At 39.8% G+C, this 18,695-nt stretch overlaps 1 pseudogene; it reads left to right on the forward strand.

Moving 5' to 3' along the window:
* The first annotated feature begins 1,320 nt into the window (after positions 1-1,320).
* LOC101686206 lies at positions 1,321-18,442 on the forward strand (annotated as a pseudogene).
* The last annotated feature ends 253 nt before the right edge of the window (positions 18,443-18,695 follow it).

An 18,695-nucleotide genomic window follows, 5' to 3' on the forward strand; every position in this document is an offset into this window, starting at 1 on the left:
CAATAATTCATGCTTTGGGCAGCATCCCTTCTAGCAAACAGGAAGGAGCTCCGAGGAGTGGTACACAATGAACATCTCTCAGAGGCGGATGGAGGCAGGAGAACACCCATCTGTAGCAAAGAGTGGATTGATTCAGGCAAGGTCACCCTCCTACAGGGACAGGTCTATCCGGCCAGTGTCCTCACCAGCACTGACAAGGCGATGCCAGATGGACATTCGGGGAGGGCTGAAGCCACAGGTGGGTTGGGTGTTAAGTCTTGTCTGCCGTCAGGGGACTTAATACAAGGGACTCCCTTTGGGTCCTGTTGTTTCTTTCTCGACAGTTTTAATTAGGCGGTGTTTGGGGTTTTGTGTGGTGTTTTGTTTTGTTTTTATAGCAGCAGAGAAGGCTGCAGGGTGCGTGCTCTCCCGGCAACAGCGCCGGTGTTTGTCTCCGGCTCTGAACTTCTTGGCTGTCGCTACATACCCACTGTGCATACAGCTGGACTGGGGACACGGACAGAGGGAAGGAGAGAAAGGGAGAGAGAGAGAGAAGAACAAGGAAAGCAAAACAGTGGGAGGCAAGAGGGAGTCGGAAAGCGTCGACGCTGTGGGTAAAGAAGACCTGACGACCTGCTGTGACAAGGACATCAGTGTCCTAGCCCTGATTGCGGAGGTGGACGGAGCGAGGTCTGTGTCCTCCTGTCGCAGGAGAGCACGGAGGCGAAGGAAGCTCCACGCAGGAGCGCCGGGATGTGGTCAGCACGAGGACAGCTGCCAGCGGTCCGCGTCCGCAGGCCCCGGCGCGCGGGGACCCACAGCCCCGTGGCGTTCCAGTGGCTCAGCCGCGGGGAGTCGCGGTGACCCGCCGCGTCCTGAGTGGCAGAGCGACTGCGCGGCCGCGAGGAGGACTCGACGCCCCGGAGCAGCCGCAGCTGGGGGAGCCGAGCGTCAGCTCCCAGGACTGCAGACCTTGGAACGGGTTCTCCCCAAACCGCCAGCCGCTAGCGCGGGTCCCCGTAGGGGCGTAACCGCACTGACCTTCGCACTGTCCACCGCAAGGCCTGGCTCCTTGGCGACCAGGGCCCGCAGCCGGCCGACGCGCTGGTCTCCTACCAAGGGGCTCCGGTCTTTCGCCCTGGGCGCGCCGGGCGTTGTCACGAGAGGAGCCTACTGGCTTGGCTGGCGAGCGGCCGATGGGCCTGACCCTGAGCTGCCCGGGCTGCGGAGACGCGCTGGGGAAGGAGGACGAGCCCGAGCCGGTGGGCCGGGGCTGTCGCGGGGACAGCGCGGCTCAGCCGCAGACCGAGCGCCCGCGCCCGCGGGGACTGCTCCTCGCTGATGGCGGCTCTCGTCTCCCACGGTTGGTCACGACCGTGGAGGTCACGCCGGGGTCTGGCAAGCGCCGGGTTTGCTCGCGGGGCCCCCGGGAACGAGCTGAACCCCGGCGCGCTCTCGAACACAAGGTCCGCTACACCACAACGCCAGCGGGCAGCGCCCAGCCGAAAATCTTCTTTTAACATTTTTTGCAGGGCAAGTCTGCTGTCTGGGAATTCTTCCAGTTTTTGTTTATCTGAGAAACTGTTTCTTTTTTACTTTGGAAGGATAATCTCAAAGGATATAGAATTCATGGGAGCAGTTTTCTCCACCCCCCAAACCCCCAAGCATTTTAAAGATCTCATTATACTCTGGTTTGCCTTTTTTTTTTTTTTTTTTTTTTTTTTTTAAGTGAGAAGACTGTTGTAATTTTTATCTTGTTCTTTTGTATTTCATTCATCTGAAGGCTTCTTAGTCAGTCTGCATTCTTGCCTGGGTGACTTCTGTATGCCTGTCTTCCATACATGGATACTCTCTTTTGATGAAGTCCCAGAACCTAAGTCAGGTTCGGTGGGGTGAGGAGGTTCGGAGCCGACGACTAAAGAAAGAATTCTTAAGACGTCATTGGTGCAAAATGGTGGCTTTTTGGTGCAAAATGGTGGTTTATTAAAGCACGGGGACAGGACCCGTGGGCAGGAAGAGCTGCTGCCCCGGGTTGTGAAGGTGGGCATGTTATATACCCCACGGTTGGGGGGAGGTGGTGAAGGGATGGGAGGTTTCGACAGAGTTCTCACATGCTAGGGAGGGCCTACAAGGTGCGGGGGGGGGGGGGGGGGTCTTTGCCCTTATGGCCTGATGAATGTCGTCTTTAGGTCAGGCATTAACATCAAGATAATTGGGAGATTCTTGGTGGGGTATTATGATCCGGCTATCATTTACATTCCCTTCTACCCCAGTCTCCTCCAGTTTATGGTGGGAGGGAGACATTAGGGCTTCAGGAACCAAGAGTTATTTGCCTCTGGAAATTTGTGCTATTGATAAGGTAACCTCCCTGTTTAGGTCTCTAGGACATCTTGTAGAGCAAGGGAGATTCCTGTTCTGCAGGATTGCGATCCCTGCAAGTTAACTATTTATCGTTTTATGGCGATCAGGGGTGCCTGAGGAATGCCACACGTATGGAGGGAAGCGGGTGAAGAGGGGGTGCAAGGCGCCAGCTTTTGCTGTGTCCTCAGCCAGCCTCCTGCTCCCTCATCACTTTGGCTATGTCCAGTTTACTATTAAGCCTATTGAAAACATTCTTTGTGACTGTGTTATGCATTTTTGGTGTTTTTATTGGAATCTTTATGGTAATTTCTAAATTTAACCACCTGTCTTACATGTTGTCTTCTTTTTCCTTTAAAGCTTTTAACATAATAATCCTAGTTAAATAAAAGTCCCTCTGAGGTACTTCTAACATCCCTATCATATTTGAGTTTGGTTTTAATGATTGCTCTGTTTCTTAGGAAGGTGCTGGGGGTTTTTTCCTTCCCTTTTTGTATGTTTTCTAGCTTATTCTTGAAAGACATACATCTTGTGTAGGACAGAAGAAATTGTAGGTTATCATTTTCACGCTTGGAAATGGGCATGCTCTTCTTCCTGCTAGCACTTTGGTGGGGGGAGCAATTTGTTGAACCATTAAACCTGATTTTTCAGATTTGTACCACACGGTTCAAATTCTAATACTACCCTGTCTTTAGGGTAGGGATTTTCAGAGGGCTTTTTATTTCAGTGCTTGCTCCATGCTAATCTTCCCTTCATACTTGACCTCAGTAAAGGTCTTTTTCTTTTGTAAATTACTTGTTCCTTGATGCTTCTCTCTCTCCGTATGTGCTTGGGGATTGGCTGGAGGAGGGGAGCACAGACTCAGTTTTTCTCTACTCTGATTAAATCTTTGTCTTAGGCACTGTGTCTCTACTTCTCAGTCCTGCAGTTTGCTTTGCAGTTTGAGTCTAGTAGATCTTTATGCTCCTCCTCCAGGGTTTCAACTTTCTTTTTTTCCTATTTCCTTTCCCTAGCTGCAATGGGTTTTCACCAGTGCCCCAAGAGCACCAGGGTGCACTGACCATCCCCCCTACAGGTTTAGGTTTTTTAAATTTTGTAGGGAAGAAAGAGGAGTAATGTCTCAGTTGAAATTTGTGAATCACCCCCACCCCCACCTCCATGGGAGCAACTTAATATTTCCCTCCTCTACTTCTGCACCACAAGGGAGACTTTTTCAGAAATTGACCACAATGTTCTCTGAGTCCTCAACTGGCAGACCTCCAAGTATTTGCAGTTTCCAGGGCCTTCACCACTTGCCATGCACATTCACTTTCCACCAATTTTCCAATAACCCCAGCTGATTTGTCAATGAGGGACAGATAACCCTTTCTTGCTGTCCAGCCACGTCCTGTCTTCAAAAGCCACTGTTCTGATCTTGTATTTCCCTGAAGCCTCCAGCCTTGTCTTAGACTTTTTTGGACCAGTTGACTGCCTTGCAACTTCAGCACTCCAATGGGTTCCAGAAAAGTTTTGAATTTGCTGTTGTGTGTATACCTTTCTATATCACTGTGAATTTTGAATCATGCAAATGTATATTCACAAATTTTAAAAAGGGAAAAGTGCAAAACAAAGTAGTACCTACTCAAAACTTTTGCATGTGAGAAGCACATGCTCCAAATCTGTTCCAAAAAGTGTAGTAGTAGATCTTGATAGAATATATATATATATATATACATATATATATATATATATAACTGTATAGGAAAAGCTAATACTAAAATTCTCTCTGCCTGAGCTTAAACTCTAAAAATCTCACTTCTGCTAAAAATAAGATAAACAAAAAATCAGTGGAGCACATATTCAGATTAAAAGAGATGCAACGATACAATTGTTGCCATGTGGTAATGGAATTTTATTATGCCCTTTGCTTTCAAACTGGAATTAAGCTGCACTTCTGTACTGAAACTTCATTTTTATTTATGACATACTTATGCACTAATAGCCTTCCTACCTTGGGTGGTAATCTTATTTGCCTAGCCATATAAACTGTTCTGTTTAATTTTTTATTTGTATTACTTTTAAGATTCTTTCACTGACATTTGTAACTATTTCATTTATAACAAATTTGATTTCCTTCTAGAATTTGTTCTTTTCTATACACATTCACATACACTTGCAGATGATTTTATTGAAATGAGGTCATATCTATGTGTATACATTTATATATATGTATAATATATTGCATATTTTCCTACTCCTGATAGATTTGAGCCACCTGAAATTATTAAATATGTATTTTAATATATTTATATATATATCCTTTAATAAAGTTTATCATTTGCTCAAACTCACTGTAGATGCTAAAAATTTGATAGATTTCTCTTATTTTACAAATGAAAAATGTCAATAAACAAAACCACATATAAACCATCTACTCATTGGATTGCTTGGGAGCTAAAGTTAGCATACAAACATTTGATGAATAACTTTTCTGCAGTTTTCCTCTTGTCAAGGAACCAAGTGTCATGGATTCTGCAAAGCACCATTCTCTCAGTTCTACCAATTACCTTTTGTCTTAGACCAATTTATTTAATTTATAATAAAAGACATTTTGTTAGCATTGTGACATCCAGGGTACTATTTAATTCCTGAATGAAAAACAAACATGCAGGGTAGAATAATCAGTTCCTGCCTGCCAAGAGCTTACAATCAAGTGGACAGAGTTTACAATAGCAACATCCTATGAGTCAGACCTGTCTGTGACTCCTTTTGATAGATATTCTGACTTTTCAAATTGCCTGGGATGGGACAAAATTCTTTTAAATGGGCTAAAAATTCTGTATTGTTAGGCTAAGAAAGAATAAAATTTGTGCTACTGCCAAAGAAGAAAGTAAGCCCGTCTATTTCCAGATTCCATGGAATACTCTATGGTCTCTTTGACTGTGGCTTTTTAGATACCAAGCACGGACAAGTTTCAGATCCCACCAGCTGATGAGGGAAGAGTTATCTAGAACATTTCAAGATGGGGCTCCTTTTTGTCCAAGCCATAAACTGAGAGTTCACTACTGAGAGATGGTCTAAATAGAAAATTAAAGAAGTATAAACTTTGCTTTGTTGAATACTTGGATTTTTTTTTTTTTGAGGTATAAGGGAAAGCAAAAAACAAAAGTAATATTCACAGAGGAAAATAAAGAAGACCAAACCAGCTCAGGTCTGACAAGAAGGGAAGTTTCAGTTAGGAAACCATTGTCAGTATTACAGAGCAGAGTGACTGGGATGATAAGAAAAAGCGATACGCAAAGGGCCTTCATATTTTAGTAGCTTGGTATAGATTCCAAATTTTAAATCAAAGTACAGAGTTCTCTTTCAATTTAATGAAAAGGGGCAAGGTACAGTTATCTTAGGGTTGAACAGGGCTAAAAGAAAATATTGCCCCACCTCACCCCCACCCACCATTAGTGAAAGTAGCAGTAGAAGGGATGAGCTGTTGATACAGGCTGCCGAGTTAAACCTCAGTTCTACTACCTACAAGCTGTGTATCCTTTAAGTGTTTATTTGACCTCTCTGCCACTCATTTTTCTCATCGGTTAAATGGCAATAGTATTAGTATCTATCTTACAGCAGCACCATTTTGAAGATTATAAAAATATACTATTTTTTTGTTTTGTTTTTGGTTTGTTTGTTTTTTTAATTTATTTATTTTCAGCATAACAGTATCATTATTTTTTCACCACACCCAGTGCTCCATGCAATCCGTGCCCTCTATAATACCCACCACCTGGTACCTCCACCTCCCACCCCCCTACCACTTCAAACCCCTCAGATTGTTTTTCAGAGTCCATAGTCTCTCACGATTCACCTCCCCTTCCAATTTACCCCAACCCCCTTCTCTCTAACTCCCCATGTCCTCCATGCTTTTTGTTATGCTCCACAAATAAGTGAAACCATATGATAACTGACTCTCTCTGCTTGACTTATTTCACTCAGCATAATCTCTTCCAGTCCCGTCCATGTTGCTACAAAAGTTGGGTATTCATCCTTTCTGATGGAGGCATAATACTCCATAGTGTATATGGACCACATCTTCCTTATCCATTCATCCATTGAAGGGCATCTTGGTTCTTTCCACAGTTTGGCGACTGTGGCCATTGCTGCTATAAACTTTGGGGTACAGATGGCCCTTCTTTTCACAACATCTGTATCTTTGGGGTAAATACCCAGGAGTGCAATGGCAGGGTCATAGGGAAGTTCTATTTTTAATTTCTTGAGGAATCTCCACACTGTTCTCCAAAGAGGCTGCACCAACTTGCATTCCCACCAACAGTGGAAGAGGGTTCCCCTTTCTCCACATCCCCTCCAAAACATGTTGTATCCTGTCTTGCTAATTTTGGCCATTCTAACTGGTGTAAGGTGATATCTCAATGTGGTTTTAATTTGAATCTCCCTGATGGCTAGTGATGATGAACATTTTTTCATGTGTCTGATAGCCATTTGTATGTCTTGATTGGAGAAGTGTCTGTCCATATCTTCTGCCCATTTTTTGATATGATTGTCTGATTTCAAGCTTTACTACAAAGCTGTGGTCACCAAGGAAACATGGTACTGGCATAAAAACAGACACATAGACCAGTGGAACAGAGTAGAGAGCCCAGATATGGACCCTCAACTCTATGGTCAAATAATCTTTGACAAAAAAGGAAAAAATATACAGTGGAAAAAAGACATTCTCTTCAATAAATGGTGCTGGGAAAACTGGGTAGCTATATGTAGAAGAATGAAACTCAACCATTCTCTTACACCGTACACAAAAATATACTCAAAATGGATAAAAGACCTCAATGTGAGACAGGAATCCATCAGAATCCTAGAAGAGAACATAGGCAGTAATCTCTTTGATATCAGCCACAACAACTTCTTTCAAAATATGTCTCCAAAGGCAAAGGAAACAAAAGCGAAAATAAACTTTTGGGACTTCATCAAAATCAAAAGCTTCTGCACAGCAAAGGAAAGAGTCAAGAAAACAAAGAGGCAACCCATGGAATGGGAGAAGATATTTGCAAGTGACAGTACAGACAAAAGGTTGATATCCAGGATCTATAATGAACTCCTCAAACTCAACACACATAAAAATATACTACTGATAATTGTTTGCTTTAATAGGTTACTTACATGAAATCCTCACAGTCCTAAATGCCATCGAATTCAGATTGTGAAGTAATAAGGAATATATACTACATGTCACATAAAACCCTTATGGCTTCTAGGGAAACCCACATCAGTAATTCTACAGCAAAAATACATGAATTTTAAAACTAAAAAGAATAAATAATATAAATAGCTTCTTTTTAAAAAGATTTTATTTATTTATTTATTTATTTATTTTACAGGCAGCGTTCACAAGTAGGCAGAGAGGCAGGCAGAGAGAGATGAAGGGAAGCGAGCTCCCCACTGAGCAGAGAGCCCAATGTGGGGCATGATCCCAGAACCTGGGATCATGACCTTAGCCAAAGGCAGAGATTTAACCCACCGAGCCACCCAGGCACCCCTATAAAAAGATTCTTATGAGTCCTTTTCAAAAGCTGATGACAAATAAGAACTGGCCAGGAGAGGATTTTACCACAAGTTCCCCAACTGTTTAGTTTTTAAAGTATTCTGGATGTAAGATTTGTCTATAAAAGAAAATCAGAAGTAGCAACATTATCCAAAACTAGGTGTAAAGGGATGATATCAAGTGTCAAGTTTACTCTTGAGAAGAAGGTGTCTTAGAAAGCATATGGAGTAGTCACAATGATGTAATGACCACCTGTTTTAGTAAGTTTTGCTTTTATATCTTATAATGGTAGCCAAGCCCTCCAGTGCAAGGTTAATAATTATTGGTAATAGCAGCATCTTTGTCTTATTCTAGATCTTAGTAGGACTATGTAAATTTTTTTATTAAATAAATTACATAACAATGTAATTTCCCTGGTTAAAGTATGAGAAGGTAGGTAAATAAATAAAGAATAAAGTACCAGAAAGCTTGATGGGAATTCAGTGTATTAGGTAATTTGGTTTTAAAAAAAATCACAAAATATTCATTCAAGTACCTTTTTTTTTGTTATTAGTGGCTCTATATAAGTCATACTTACACATGACTTCTGTATTTTTTTAATTATTCTATACAAGAAATTAAGTGGACTTCTGTTTTTTAGTTGTACATATAAAGAGCTTGTAATTTGCCAATTAGACACTAATGAATCTTGAATTTATAAGAAAGGGAAGGCCATACAAATCACTGCTCAAGACTGAAGAGGCAGGCAGGTGAATAAAGGGAGTTGGGGGTTATTGGAGCAGAGACTGAGAGAGGAATGGCTATGGATACCTGTGCTGAGATAGGAAAACATGAAGTGTAACTGAGAAATGGCTAGAGGCTCAGTGTAGACAAGTCTGAGCGTTAAAATCTTTCTGGGAAGATAGGGAAGCAGATAGGTTCCCACAGTTTTGTGAGATTGACCAGAATCCCACAGTCAATATCAGAGCACATTTCCCCTTTGCTTCTTGCAAGGAGAGAGGAAAGACTCTGAACACTCCAGAACACTTTGAAATACTCCAGAACATTCTAGTCTCTTCATAAGGCCTTTCCTTAGGTAACGCTGGTTAACTGGAACCTAAGCTGCTGGGGTGTTATCAGACCTGTGAATGGGAAATACCAAAATCCAGCTCACCCTGCTAGCCTCTACCCCATTAGGGGTGAGAAAAACCTGAGAAACATTTGTGAAGTTCACTAAAATCCTGAGACTTAACCATGGACTACAGAACACTTCCCTTCCCTGTACATCACCACCACACTGCCAATGGCCTATTTACAGCAGTTTCTTTTACCTGTTTTATCATGGAGAGCTATTTTAAAAAATTACAATGTATACCTAATGGCAAAAAACACCATTCGAAGTGACAGAGGAAGCATAAGAACCAGACATGGCAGAGATGTTGGGATTATCAGACCAGGAATTTAAAACAACTATGATTAATATGCTATGGGCTCTGTGGATAAACAGTATATAAGAACAGATGGGCAATGTAAACAGAGATTTGTAAATTCTAATAAAGAGTCAAAAAGCAATGCTAGAGATAAAACCACAACAAAAACAAACAAGAAAACAAAACTGCTCTACAGAAATGAAGAAAGCCTTTCAGCTTATTAGGAAACTGGACACTAATACATCTGACTAAAGAATCTCTGAGTTGGAGGATATCACAATAAAAACTTCCAAAATGAAAAACAAAAGGAAAAAGACTGAAAAACCAACCAACCAACCAACCAACAAACCAACAAACAAAAAACAACTCCAGACTATTCAGAGACTGTGGAATAATTACAAGAGGTAGAATATCTAAGTAATGGAAATACCAGAAGAAGAAAGAGAGGAATAGAAGAACTATCTGAAACAATGATGGAAAACTTTCCCAAATTAATACCAGATACCAAATCATGGAACTAGAAAGCAGAATAAATGCCGAAGACTATATCAAGGCATATCATATTCAAACTACAGAAAATCAAAGGTACAGAAAAAATTTCAGAAAAAACCCAGAAGGAAAAAATATCTTAATCTATAGAGGGACAAAGATAAGAATTACATCCAACTTCTCAGAACATCATACAAACAAGAGAGTGAAGCAAAATATTTAAAGTGTTGAGGGGTAAAAATACCCATCAATCTATAATTTTGAACCCCACAAAATTACATTTTAAAAATGAAGATGGAATACTTTCTCAAACAAACATTACAGAAATTCATTGCCAGCAGACCTGCCTTGCAAGAAATATTAAAATATTTCTAAATATTTCTAAAATAAATACCCTGAGAAATTGTATTTCCCTCAAACAAGCTTAAAGCAATGCCTACAGAACAACTTACTGGAACTGATAGCAAGCAAGATACCCTTCTTAAGGTGAATGGACAAATAAACTGTGATCCATCCAGACACCAGAATGTTTACTGCAAAAAATTTTTTCAGTGGTTTCTATAAGTGAGGGCAGAGGGAAAGATAAATAAGCAGAACACAGATGATTTTAGGCTCTGAAACAATTTTGTATGATACTATAATGGTGGATATATGCATATACCTACATATGTATAATGGTGGATACTATACATTTTATCAAAACCATAGAATATGCAATCCCAAAAGAGAACCATAATGTAAATGGTGAGTTTGGGTGATAATTATGTGTCGGTGTAGGTTCAGAGATTGTAACAAATACACCACTCTTGTGGAAAAATGCTTATAATTAGGGAGGGATGGAATGTGGGAAATCTTTGTACCATTGCTCAATTTTGCTATGAACCTAAAACTGCTCTATAAAAGTTTAATTTAAAAAATCACAATATTTTCAAAAACTGCCAAGTTCAACACTTTCAAGATCAGAAACTGTTGTACTGAAAAACACACTGGTAAGAAAATAAAAAACTAAAAAGAGTTTGGGAGAAATATTTGCAAACCATAGATACAAAAAATGATTTGTATCTAGAGTATGTAAAGAATAATTTCAACACAATATTAAAATAACCAAATTTAAATTAGGCAGGAGATTGGAAAGACATAAAAATATACAGATGATAAATAAACATATAAAAATATGTTCAACAGCATTAGTCACTAGAGAAATGCACATTTAAATCATGAGATAATACTATATAGTTGCTAGAATGATTAAAGTGGTTTTTATGATTTTATTTATTTATTTGACAGAGAGAGAGCAGAAGTAGGTGGAGGGAGAAGCAGGTTCCCAGGGGCCTCAATCCCAGAACCCTGGGATCATGACGTGGGCCAAAGGCAGCTGCTTAACCAACAGAGCCACCCGGGCTCCCCTAGAATAATTAAAGTTTAAAAGACTGATAATACCAAGTGAAAATGTGGATCTACAAGAAATCTCAAACATTATTGACGGGAATATAAAATAATGTCATTGTTTTTGAAAAAAAATTTTTTTGATAGTTTAAGTTATATGTAACACTTACACATGACCAAGTAACTTCAAAAAATATAAAACTATATTTCCACACAACATCTTCTGTCTGATTTTTTATTTTTTTTATTTTGTTTAAAGATTTCATTTATTTTTATTTATTTGACAGAGAGATATCACAAGCAGACGGAGAGGCAGGCAGAGAGAGAGAGAGGAGGAAGCAGGCTTCCTGCTGAGCAGAGAGCCCGATGCGGGACTTGATCCCAGGACCCTGAGATCATGACCTGAGCTGAAGGCAGCAGCTTAACCCACTGAGCCACCCAGGTGCCCTTCTGTCTGATTTTTTAAAGAACTTTATGCATAATAGCCCAAACTAAAAATAACCCAAGTATTCATTAAATACTTAGTGGATTAACACATTGTGGCATATTCACACAACAAAATACTACTCAATAGTAAAAGAATATAAACATAAGGGAATAATCTATTGTATATGCAATATTGCAAATTAATTTTAAAGGATTATGCTAAGTAAAAGAAGCCAGGTACAAACACCATATGTTATATGATTCCATAAACTACAGTGTAATATGTAAAGAAAAACAATTATCTAAGGATACTGAAGACTGAGCAAAGCAGGCATGTGTTACAGGTAAGTAAACACATGCTAGAAGAGAATAATCCCAGGTAAGCTTCCTAGTTTTACCACTCAGAGCCCGAGGGCAGACATCATTAATGCAATGTTGTGCATTTACAATATGGAAGTGATAAGACTTGTTTTTATTAGACTGATGAACCACGAAGGGCAGAATCTGGGACAACTACACAGCTGAAAAAATTAAGAGGGGGCAGAGTGGAGTGGGGAAAGGAGTTCTAAAAAAAGAGATAAGATAAGAAACACCACATTATACCTAATTTAGCTGAACTTGCCATGCACCACATGGAAAAAATCGTAGTTTGAGTTCTGCCAAACTCAACACTCCAAAAAAAAAAAAAAAAGTCAATATTCTTTGAAAGTATATAACCTAATCCAGAATCTCTACAATGTATAATTCATACACAGAACACAAAACCAAATTACACAAATTTCAATGAAACAGAAAAATGCCACACTCAAAAAAATGAAGACAAAACTAGAGATGGATCAAGATGTTGGAATCAGAACAGATTTTAAAGAAGCTACTGTAATTATCTTCATGGATATGGAAATACATTGATGATGAATAAAAAGACAGATCTCAGCAAAGGAATAGAAGCTGTAAAAGAAGAATAAAAAAGAAATTAAAAAGTGAAAAATACAATCTGAAATTAAAATTTCACCTAATGGGATTAACAACATAAAAAATAAATGAACTTTAAGACAGATAAATAATAAGTTAGAGAGACAATTAAATGCAAAATATGAACAGACTCAGAAAACCTGCAACAATTGAAGATGGTCTAACATATATGCAGTGATAGTACCAGGAGAGAAAATAAATAAATAAAGGGACAGAATAAATGGATGAAAAAAATGTGGCTTATTTCTCTAATTTGGTGAAAAACATAAATGTATAAATTCAAGCTCATTAAAACACAAGCATAGTAAATGGAAAGAAAATAGCACCTTAGCACATACAGTCAAATTTATGCTTAATTTGAAAGTTTTGAAAGCAGCCAGAGAAAAACAACATATTAAACAACATACAAAAGAACAAAATTTACTTGATATCAGTCAAGGTAACTCTTCAATCTCCACTATGTAACACAGAGATATCAGAAACACTAGAAATCTTGTAGATATTTACTGAACAAATAATTTACTGACCAAATATTTATATATTTTGTATAATTTGTATAAATACAAATATTTACTGGCCAAAATAAGAGATTTATTGAGATGTCCAAATGAAGCTATTAATTATTCGAATTTGTGTAGGTAATGGAAAAAGCACTATATTTTGGGTAGAAGAGCTCAGTTAAGGTTCACATCAACCCTCAAGTAGCTGAGATTCTGAACAAGTTCCTTAGACTCTCTAAGTCTAATCTGTTTATCTTTAAAATTGAAATAATTGCTCCACAAGATCATTGTGAAGATGACCTAAGACAATCCACATGAAGAGGTGCCTGGGGGGCTCAGTCTGTTAAAGTGGCTGGCTTCAGCATGGGTGGGATCTCAGGGGCCTGGGACCAAGCCCTGCATTTGGCTCCCTGCTCAGTGGGGAGTTGGCTTGTCATTTTCCCTCTGTCCCTACCCACCCCGCTTGTGTGCCCACACTCTCTCCCTCTCTCTCCTTCTCAAATAAACCAATGAAATCTTGAAAAAAAGATGATCCATGTGAAAATGCCTGTTTTTAACATATAGAAATTATAATATTTATAATATTTAGTTGAATCTAAATGATGTTTTATGTTTGAGTATTTCTTAAAGATACAGTTTAATTTCTGTAAGGAAATTAAATTTTTGTGCCATTTTTCTGTATCAATGGTTTATGGACTAAAAAAAAAATTGTCCAATATAGAGGCAAATTACCTGTTGACATCTGCAAATTTACTTAAATCTTTGATATCTTGTCCATATGTCCTCTCATGCCCCAGCATGGTGACAGAAAATTTAATTGAATGCTTCTAATTATTGATTTTGTACAACTGCCCACCCACCAGAATTTCCTTACCTGGGCTTTTAAAAATATTTGTTACATTAAGATTTCTAATAAATTGACATTAATTTTCCTTAATTATTTGAGAATTTTATTGTGTATTTTTCATTCATTCCATCTCATTAAACATCGCTATGTAATATCTAACTCCAAACAGCTGCTAGTATTTTTAACATTTGCACCACAATAAACTTTGATGGTTTAATAATTGTAGGATATATTGCAATGTTTAGCTGTACTGCTATTGCATATATAATAAGAACTTTGTAAAATATATCAAATATACACAAGTGTACATTTTTTTATATAGCAAGATTCAATTTATCTGAGGTAGGCTGTTTTATATAGAAATATCTCAAACATAAAGGAATATGTTTTCTTCTTTTATGGATTAATATTTCCAAAAGTGAATCCTTATTTGACAAAGCTTCTAAAACAAACTATGACCTCCTACAAAACTGAAATGATTGAAAAGACAAAATATTACTAAATAATCAACAATACTATGTTTTTATTCCCTAGAATGCAGAGATTAAGAAAAAAATACACTGCACTCTAAGCCATGTTAGGTTGGGATTATTATCCTAATACTGTTAAAAATATATTCATTAATTCACAGATTTTTTTTCTTTTTTTCTTTTTTATTTATTTTCTGCATAACAGTATTCATTATTTTTTTCACCACACCGAGTGCTCCATGCAATCCGTACCCTCTATAATACCCACCACCTGGAACCCTAACCTCCCACCACCCCCGCCACTTCAAACCCCTCAGATTGTTTTTCAGAGTCCATAGTCTCTCATGGTTTACCTCCCCTTCCAATTTTTCCCAACTCCCTTCTCCTCTCTAACTCCCCATGTCCTCCATGTTATTTGTTATGCTCCACAAATAAGTGAAACCATATGATAATTGACTTTCTCTGCATGACTTATTTCACTCAGCATGATCTCTTCCAGTACCGTCCATGTTGCTACAAAAGTTGGGTATCATCATTTCTGATGGAGGCATAATACTCCATAGTGTATATGGACCACATCTTTCTTATCCATTCATCCATTGAAGGGCATCTTGGTTCTTTCCACAGTTTGGCGACTGTGGCCATTGCTGCTATAAACTTTGGGGTACAGATGGCCCTTCTTTTCACAACATCTGTATCTTTGGGGTAAATACCCAGGAGTGCAATGGCAGGGTCATAGGGAAGTTCTATTTTTAATTTCTTGAGGAATCTCCACACTGTTCTCCAAAGAGGCTGCACCAACTTGCATTCCCACCAACAGTGGAAGAGGGTTCCCCTTTCTCCACATCCCCTCCAACACATGTTGTTTCGTGTCTTGTTAATTTTGGCTATTCTAACTGGTGTAAGGTGATATCTCAATGTGGTTTTAATTTGAATCTCCCTGATGGCTAGTGATGATGAACATTTTTTCATGTGTCTGATAGCCATTTGTATGTCTTGATTGGAGAAGTGTCTGTCCATATCTTCTGCCCATTTTTTGATATGATTGTCTGTTTTGTGTGTGTTGAGTTTGAGGAGTTCATTATAGATCCTGGATATCAACCTTTTGTCTGTACTGTCATTTGCAAATATCTTCTCCCATTCCGTGGGTTGCCTCTTTGTTTTCTTGACTCTTTCCTTTGCTGTGCAGAAGCTTTTGATTTTGATGAAGTCCCAAAAGTTCATTTTAGCTTGTTTCCTTTGCCTTTGGGGACATATCTTGAAAGAAGTTGCTGTGGCTGATATCAAAGAGATTACTGCCTATGTTCTCCTCTAAGATTCTAATGGATTTCTGTCTCACGTTGAGGTCTTTTATCTATTTCGAGTTTATCTTTGCGTACAGTGTAGGAGAATAGTTGAGTTTCATTCTTCTACACATAGCTGTCCAGTTTTTCCAGCACCATTTATTGAAGAGACTGTCTTTTCCACTGTATATTTTTTCCTGTTTGAAGATTATTTGACTATAGAGTTGAGGGTCCATATCTAGGCTCTCTACTCTGTTCCACTGGTCTATATGTCTGTTTTTATGCCAGTACCATGCTGTCTTGGTGATCACAGCTTTGTAGTAAAGCTTGAAATCACGTAGCGTGATGCCCCCAGTTTTATTTTTGTTTTTCAACATTTCCTTAGCAATTCGGTGTCTCTTCTGGTTCCATACAAATTTTTGGATTATTTGCTCCAGCTCTTTGAAGAATACCGGTGGAATTTTGATCGGAATGGCATTAAAAGTATAAATTGCTCTAGGCAGTATAGACATTTTAACAATGTTTATTCTTCTGATCCAAGAGCATGGAATGGTCTTCTATCTTTTTGTGTCTTCTTCAATTTCATTCATGAGTGTTCTGTAGTTCCTCGAGTACAGATCCTTTACCTCTTGGTTAGGTTTATTTCCAGGTATCTTATGGTTCTTGGTGCTATAGTAAATGGAATCGATTCTCTAATTTCCCTTTCTGTGTTTTCACAGGAGCCGGACCCCACGTGTTCTCAGGTGCGCTGGCGACTTAGGGACCAAGACCTGGTTTCTCCGCCACACTCTCTCTGGCTCAGCACCGGGGAGGCTGTCCTGGGATGAGGGACTTAAGCCCTGTCCATAGCCGCCCCGATTCCCACAATTCCCCCCACCCCTGCGATCCTTTGCTCTTTTGGAGTGCTTTCAACCAGTCTCCAAGTTAGTGCTGGTCCCCAGATGCAGGGCACTCTCTCTCATATTGGGGGTATTACTTTCCAACTGGTCGCCTCTGGTGGCTCCCTCCCCTTTTTGTTTATCTTCCAATATCAGTCCATCGTTCCCACACCGCTTTACCTGCCCACTGGCATCTTCTGCCCCTGTAGAGATCCAGACGTGTATAATTCTGATCTCAGACTGATTTCATGGATGATCAGAGTTCTTTGGTAGGTAATAAGCTCACTTTAGGACAGGTTGAAAAGGCGCCTCCTCCTACTTCCCCGCCATCTTGTTCCTCAAGTCACAGATTTTTCCGTGTGAAGTACAAGCAGAGAATTATCTTTAGGAAATGGGACAAAATCGCAACTACTTTTCGAATGTAATCTTGACATTCTGAAAAGTGCAGTAATGGATCTGTCCTCATGGAGACAAATATTTTACCCTTCATTTCTGCACCAAAATTCAGCACATTACACCTAGACTTGATCTAGTCTCCATGGTCTGTCTTAGGGGGGTTATATACTGATAAACATATATTCCAATGAACAGCAAAAATTCACTGAATGTTTCTGTTCTCCACCTTTTCAATTGATACTGACAGTAATCGTTTTTTTTTTAACCTCAGTTTTCTCAAGATAAAAATCTGTTTTTATGCAGTAAAATAGATGATTCAGTCAAAAGAAAAAGTTTGTGAGAACTTCAAAGCAAGGACAGTCCCTGGGACTGAGAATTAGACCCTATGGCCCCATTCTCCCACACTTACAGAAATAAGCACTATTTAAAAACATCCAGAGTTTGCCTTCACTTTATCCCTTATTTTTTTTTTAATTTTATAAAATTGTATTTGTTGGGGTGCCTGGCTGGATCAGTCAGTAAAACATGCAACTCTTGCTCTTAGGGTTGTACATTTGAAATCCACCTTGGGTGTAGAGGTCACTTTATCCCTTATTAATGATAAGTGGAAGAAATGTTTAGAGTCATAAAAATCCACCGCTACGTATGTCTTTTTTTTCCTCCTCTTTGCACTGAGATAATATATACAAAAGTGTTTTACCACCCTCGGGGTGCTGCCCGCCCATTCGCCAGGGCATCCCTCCATCCACCTGCAACAGGCAGTCCCTCTGGCTGTCCCACTGAATGGCGCCAGCGAAGCCCAAGGCCTAGGCTCTTGCTTCCTGGCGGAGGCATCTGTGGTGGCTGACAGTGGCTGAGGCATCTGTGGCGGGGGCACTGAAAATAGGTGGAAGAGGTAGCTTTGGCAGCGGCAGCAGCAGCGTGGGTAGCGGATTCTGGCGTATTGGAGGGCAGCACATAAAGGGGCTGCCGCCAGGTGATGCGGTGACCACTGCAGCAGGTTCAGGAGTCAAGTGGCCCCTGCCCTCAGTCCCTCTTGCCCGACCTGCGCTCCGGAACTCCCCATCTTCTCTGGCCCAACCACTATCACGGAGGCGGCCCCGCTTCCCCTCCCCCGTTCCCAGTCCCTCCCCTTTCTCCATCCCGCCTGGGACCCACAGCCACCTGCCGCCCAGGATGGCTCTGTAGAGAATCCACAAGAATGACAGTCCCTATCAGGGTGGAGTATTTTTCTTGACAATTCATTTCCCAAAAGATTATCCCTTCAAGCCACCTGAGATGGCATTTACAAAAAGAATTTATCATCCAAATATTAACAGTAATGGCAGCATTGGTCTTGATATTCTCTGGTCACAGTGGTCTCCAGCACTAACTATTTCAAAAGTACTCTTGTCCATCTGTTCTCTGTTGTGTGATCCCAATCCAGATGACCCTTTTAGTGCCTGAGAATCCTCCTCTACAAAACAGAGAAAAGGACAACAGAATAGCTCAGGAATGGACTCAGAAGTATGCGATATAATTAAAAAAATTATTGGATAATCTCTACAAATAAAGATAGGGAAACTCTGAAAGAGAAAGTCCTTTTGATTTCCAAGTGATGGCTTTCTACGAGCCCACGCCTCATCTTCCCCTGTACACATGTTAACCTGATATGGCAGTGCTGCGTGTTGTACATACTTGGAAAAACAAACTAGAAATACTGTACTTCTGTACCAACATTGCTTCCTAGCAGAGAAGTCTGTGTGTGACAAGCCACTTCTCCAGGCATAATG

This window comes from Mustela putorius, unplaced genomic scaffold (assembly GCF_011764305.1).
Source record: "Mustela putorius furo isolate JIRA1106 unplaced genomic scaffold, ASM1176430v1.1 tig00000731_pilon_pilon_pilon, whole genome shotgun sequence".
Lineage (NCBI taxonomy): Eukaryota > Metazoa > Chordata > Mammalia > Carnivora > Mustelidae > Mustela > Mustela putorius.